Raw genomic sequence first — 6,773 nt, 5'->3', positions numbered from 1 at the left:
GTAACACACTCTTGCTCACATGCTTCAGGAAATAAAAATTACTATTTGTACTACAACTTTTCTGTAAATTTGGTACTGTTTCCAATTTTCTTTAAAAAGTCAAGAATGAAGGACAACTGGTCCAGTCTCTTCAACACATCTGTGTCATGTAAAAGGGACAGATTAAAAGAGGCATTTGGGGCATCCCAAGCAGATGCAAATGTAGTCCTGGGTGGGATCCAATTTGCATAAACCAATTATAACACACAGTTTAGAGATAACTGGGAAATGCATATATGGCTTATTATTACATAGATGAAACATGTTGAAATGGAAAAATGTGCATCAGCGACTGAAAACAAAAGTGGGGAATAGAACAGCAGTAGGATCAGGTGCTCTCATTTTGTGGAAAAAAGAGAAACACAAATAATGTACTAGCGTAGTAACCTAGTAAGCTAGTCCTCACTGAGCAGTGGGAATACTTTTTTATTCTCTTATTTTTGCTTGTTTTTATTTTCAAATATGTAACAATGTACATGCCCTGTTTCTATACTAGTAAAAGATATCTTTTAATGTAAAATTTAAATAACACAATTAGGGAAAAAGAGTCCATAGCATGGGTATTCACAACCTTTAATAACTTACATTGTTATCAACTGAGACACGTGGATGTTACTGAAGACATTCAAGCAAAGTCCCTGAAAAGTATCTCCTTGCCTCTGACATAGGGTTGCCGATTCTCCTACAGGGGTTCGAGAGATGTCTAAGGCGTTTGTATGACTGTATCGGTACATTTTAATACCATGTAGAAATGCCTCAGTAATCTCACTTGTAAAATGAGGATGAATATCCTGCCTCAAAAGGCAATTGGGAGGATTAAATGAGTTAATATATCTGAAAAGTATGGAATAAATGATTTAATAGATGACAATAGCATGTATGTTCTACAAATACAAACTTTGTGATCATCTCTGTTTTTCTTGTTTCATAAAGAAGGTGAAAACAGATACAGCCTCACAGTTCACATTAGAATTTGGTCTTTTTTATTCACAACTTCTTATATCACAATATAAGAATACATATATGAGGTCAAAAAATAAGCTGCTAAATTCTGGGTTTAAAAAGAAGAATACGGGCCGGGCGCGGTGGCTCAAGCCTGTAATCCCAGCACTTTGGGAGGCCGAGACGGGCGGATCACGAGGTCAGGAGATCGAGACCATCCTGGCTAACACGGTGAAACCCCATCTCTACTAAAAATACAAAAAAACTAGCCAGGCGAGGTGGCGGGCGCCTGTAGTCCCAGCTACTCCGGCGGCTGAGGCAGGAGAATGGCGTAAACCCGGGAGGCGGAGCTTGCAGTGAGCTGAGATCTGGCCACTGCACTCCAGTCCGGGCAACAGAGCGAGACTCCGCCTCAAAAAAAAAAAAAAAAAAAGAAGAAGAAGAATACATATAAGAAACTTCTGACTGGGCACAGTGGCTCATGCCTGTAATCCCAGCATTTTAGGAGGCTGAGGTGGGTGGATCACCTGAGGTCAGGAGTTCAAGACCTGCCTGACCAACATGGTGAAACCCCATCTCTACTAAAAGTACAAAAAATAGCCAGGCATGGTTGTAGGCCCAGCTACTCAGGAGGCTGAGGCAGGTGAATTCCTTGAACCTGGGAGGCGGAGGATGCAGTGAGCCAAGATCATACCACTGCACTCCAGCCTTGAAAACAGAGCAAGACTCTGTCTTAAAAAAAAAGAACCTTCTGTATGCCAGGCATTATTCTAAGTGCTTTACAAATAATGTATTTTTAATCATCACAGTAATCCTATGAGGTAGATGACCCTATTAACATCTTTATTTTATAGATGAAAGAAGTAAGCCACAGAGACGTTAGTTAACTTGCCCAGTCAGACAGCCAGTTAAGAGGCAGGGCCAGAATTACAACCAAGCAGTCCGTGCTCTTAGCCTCTACCCATGTGCCACTCTTATCATGCCATAACCAAGTACAGGTGAACTCCGATTTAGGTGCTAAAAGCTCCCTTCTAAGCTAATGTTTCAAGTTCCAAATGTGTTTCCCCCTAGAACAGTGTTACAGTATTACAGGTTAGGTTTGGTTCCTTAGGCCAACCTATTTAAGTAGACCAAACCTATTTAACTCACAACATGGCTGATTCAGAACCACTGTGGCCCCAAGGCCAGTGTCACTCTAGACAGAGGATAGTGGATAAGTTTAACCTCCCAAACCAATTCCAATTGATTACTTGTGGCTGCATGGATCCTTGTATGGAGAAGAATTCCGAGGTTGGCCTTAGCAGGAGAGCATACTAGAATCAATTAATGATGTCTGAAGAAATGGGAAAAGAAGACCAAAAACCAGCTATTTGTCATCTCTGCTCCAGTGACCTTGTCTCTGAGTACTCCTCAATCTCGAGCCCTGAGGAGTTTAGGGAGTAGGGGAAGTGGACAGGAGAACGATAGAGAGAGCAGAGAGGGGAAGTAGATACTAGAGAGGCTTCAGTGACAGTTTGGGAGGCCCTGATGAAATCAATGGCTGGGGCAGCTCTGATGTGGGGATAACAGCTGTTCAGAAGTATGCGTAATTTATAAGTCAAGTATTCCCACATCATCAATGCCTGCCAAGCCCCTCCTCAAACCCCAGTGATCCACTCACTAGCAAGGGGAGGTAAGGTATTGATATCTTCTATTCCACTGACATTTAAAAAGTCAGGCGCAGAATGGTTAAACAAGTTGTCACACAGTGAGGCCCAGGACATCAGTCACGAGTTATATATAAATGCAATGTCAGAGTGAAGTGAAAATGAGCACATATAACCCAGCAAGATGATTCCACAAACCACCAGCTTGCGTGCAGAACTGTTAAACCCAAGTTTGGGATGGGTGGAGCCTTGATTCATAGTGCTGAGGTTTTCAGAGTGGACATTAGGATGCAAAACAGACTTTGCATGTGGTTTGCTGAGAACTTGTTTCTCAACATAAACTGGGGAGAAAAAAAGCATTTGATGCTAAAAGTGAGTCCCAAGCTAGGTCCCATTTAGGAGAGTACTGTAGCCCAGCAGGCCTCCAAAATGTCATGTCAGCTTTCGAAGGCATTTCACAGTTGCTGCAACAGCACTGCTGGAACAAAGCCAGGTGACTTTAGAAGAAGCCCAGTCCCTTAGATAGATGACGCTGCCAAAAGCAAAATAAAAAAGGGCCATTGCCTGGCTTGGCATCTGGATCCTGCAGCTGCCAAATCATATCCATTAGCCATGCCAAAGTAATCCATGGAGAAATTCCCAATGAGAGGCCCACCAAGCCAGAAAATTGCCTATGATCCAGGCAAGCAGTGGGTTCTAGCTCACCAGCGTCTGCTGAGATTGACGGACAACTTTAAGAAAGTCAGCAGAAATATTTCAGTTCCTACCTCTTATTTATAGATGGACACTTTTGTGAGTGTATGTTCACACACATGTGCACAAACACATGGGAGAGAGACAGAAAGACAGAGTCAGGGAAGAGAGAGAGGGAACTGGGAAGGACAGAGAGATAAAAGCCATTTTCTAACCCCACTGTATAACGAGAAACTGAGACACAGGGACTGAAATACTACCCTGAAGGGAGAAAAGTCATGCCTACTCTGCTAGGGAGGAAAAACAAAAACAAAGTAAAAACTCCCAAAAGTTGGCCAAGCCAGGCAGAAGCTCTTCTCCCACCCGCACATCTGCCTTGGGCTTTTCTTCTTTTCAGATTGTTGTGAGAAAACAGATGGCTACAGAAGCCTGAATTTTAAATTTATGAATGGAAATTTGAACAGATGTTAGCAATCAAGATGGCATATAAGAATTTTTTTCATACCATGTTTACAGCCCAGCCTCCTTCACATAAATGGGAGAACGGGTCATAAAAAGGGTAGTTTTTGATCTCAGGGACAGCCTGGATCCAGCGTGGTGATTATGTGGCACAATGGCGGAAATATGGAAAGAACAAAGGGAAAAAACACTAATCAGTTCCCTGTTTAAATGCTGAATATTTATCTGCAAAAATGCTAAAATGTATCTGGAAGAAAACTATAAATTCATCAGAGCACTTTCTGTGCCTTAAGGAGGTGAAGTATAAGTCCAGGGTTTAACAAGTATCTGTGGACACCTAGTTACTTCAAATGTCTTTAGACTTTTGACAGGACATCAGTCATTTGTTTGTTTTGTTTTGCTTGGCTGAACGTCCCAAATATATGGAATCCCACCAAATTTCACAGAGAAATGGAGAAGATCTGCTGATACATGCAATGTTTGGAACTGGGCTAGTACTAAGAATGGTAGTGGTAGTGGGGATGGGGAAGAGAAGGGGGTGGCGAGGTGTGGGGGTGTGTGGGGTGGGGATGGCAAAGTGAATCAAACATAATCTAGGTCCTCAGTATAATTAGAACTGAAGGCAAAAGCAGATTATCTATATCATCTGTATCTATGTATATCTATATCAACACAAAGCCAGACAAGGTATAACGTTAAAGGCTAAAGGAGTGGAGGAAAAGGAGTGAGGTTGATTGAGGGAATGGATAATGACAGTAGTTCCTGATATCCTGAGAAGAGGAGAGGATTATGGAGTGTGCGGCCATCTGGAAGAAGAAGAGAGGGTTACCCAGGATTTGTTAGCAAATCCGGTTGGTTAGATCTTCAAAAACTGGGATGGCTTAAAGTCTGAAAACACAGATTATATTATGTTATCAGATATTGTAATGTAACATCAACAGACCATTTATTATATATTCACTTGGATTTCCTGACTTTGAGGCTACCCTGGCTCTCTAGAATCTGACCACTTCCATCACCATGATTGTCTCTCTCCTTGAGTCCCGCAATAGCTTCACTAGTCTCCCTGTTGTGTTTCTGCCCATCTCTGCCACCTCCAATTAGCCTATTGTCAACATGGTAATCCAAGTAAAATCACAGTAATCTCTCTGACGCACTGCTTCTCAAAAAGAAGTTCCTGCTCGAGCAGCAGCCGCTGCACCTGAGAAACTTGTTGGAAATGCACATTCTCAGGTTCCACCCACGAGTTTCTCAGAATCAGAAACTCCAGGGCTGGGGCCCAGAAATCTGTGTTTTAACAAGACCTACTGATGATTCTGATCTCTGCCGAGGTTTGAGAACCAATTTTAAGCACAGGTCAGATCACGTCACGTTTTGGCTCAAAATCCTGCTCCCCAAAGTCATCACAATGAGTACAAGGCCATAAATACGCGGTCTGGCCCAGGGATACCGCCCTGAATACCCACCAGTCTACTCTCTAGCTCCCTGGCTCCTTGGTTACACTCTAGGCCTTGGCACTTGCTGTTCCTTCTGCCTGCAAGGCTTCCCAGATCCCCCAAGGCCCTGGTTCCCCTTCCCCACACACCACGGCTCAATCCCTTACCACCTTCAACTCTGCTCAAATGTCACCTTTTCACTGACACAGTCACTCATGCATTACTTAATGATGAGGATATGCTTCGAGAAATGCATCATTGCGCAATTCTGTTGTTGTACATACAGCATAGAATGAACTTAAATAAACCTAGATGGCATCACCTGCTACATGCCTAGGCTATATGGTATAACCTATGACTCCTAGGTTATAAACCTGTATAGCATGTTACCATACTGAATACTGCAGGCAACTGTAACACAACGTTAAGTATTAATACATGTAAAGATATATAAACTTAGAAAGAGTATAGCAAAAATATGGTAATATAATCTTATAAGACCACCATCATATATGCAGTCCATCATTGACACAAACAATGTTATATAGCCCATGACTCTACTTATTTGTTATTGTCTGTCTCTTCCCAGGGACTGGAATTGTGCCCGGCAAGGTGCTCAGGAAGCATTTGGTAGAAGAATAAATTAACTATCCTTTTTTTTTTAAGACATAATCTCGCTCTCTTGCCCAGGCTGGAGTCCAGTGGTGCCATCATGGCTCACTGAAGCCTCCATCTCCTGAGCTTCAGTGATCCTCCCCCCTCAGCCTCCCAAGTAGCTGGGACAATAGGCTCATGACACCATGCCCAACTAATGTTTTCTGAAAGTTTTTTGTAGAGACAGTGTCTCACTCTGTTGCCAGGCTGGTCTCAACTCTGAACTCAAGCAGTCTTCCCACCTCGGTCTCCCAGAGTGCTAGGATTACAGGTGTGAATATTGAGGATCTCCCAGAGGCCAGATATAGTACTAAGTGCATCACTTCCATTGCCTCACTGAATTCCCACAAGTCAATGTGGTGGATATTATTATCTTTATTTTACACATGAAAAAACTGAGCTAAGTGAAAAAAACGGGTAACAGATACTAAAAGCATAAAGGACTAAGATGTGGGGTTATCAGAAAAGGAAACTTCATGATCTCTAAGTCCTAGATCTGACATAGAGTTAAGTTGTCTACATTTTTACCCTCTTTACTGCTCATCCCTGCAATTGATATCGACAGAGGAATTCAAGCATACTCTGGTATTTACTGAAGCAGAATGTAATTAAAGTTGGCAAAAATCATGCTTTCAATGACTACGACAAAGCTACAAGTGGGAGAATTACTCACTGCTTTATTTGCTGATATTTTCCCACTGTAAACACAGATAATAGTGGCACTTCCTGATATTCAAATAATTCTTACTCCTTCACCCAACTACTATGTTCTATTTTAAAAACAGTTCAGATTTTATGTTATTAATGACCAGGTAGAAGAGGATACTTTACCTAACTATTAATTTTCTCAAAAATGTGTCAGTGGTGCATTGTGGGGACTTTCCTCCCTTGCAATGAAAGATTG

Source organism: Trachypithecus francoisi, unplaced genomic scaffold (assembly GCF_009764315.1).
Source record: "Trachypithecus francoisi isolate TF-2019V2 unplaced genomic scaffold, Tfra_2.0 Lachesis_group7, whole genome shotgun sequence".
In the NCBI taxonomy this organism is placed as follows: domain Eukaryota; kingdom Metazoa; phylum Chordata; class Mammalia; order Primates; family Cercopithecidae; genus Trachypithecus; species Trachypithecus francoisi.
This window is presented reverse-complemented; position numbering follows the sequence as displayed.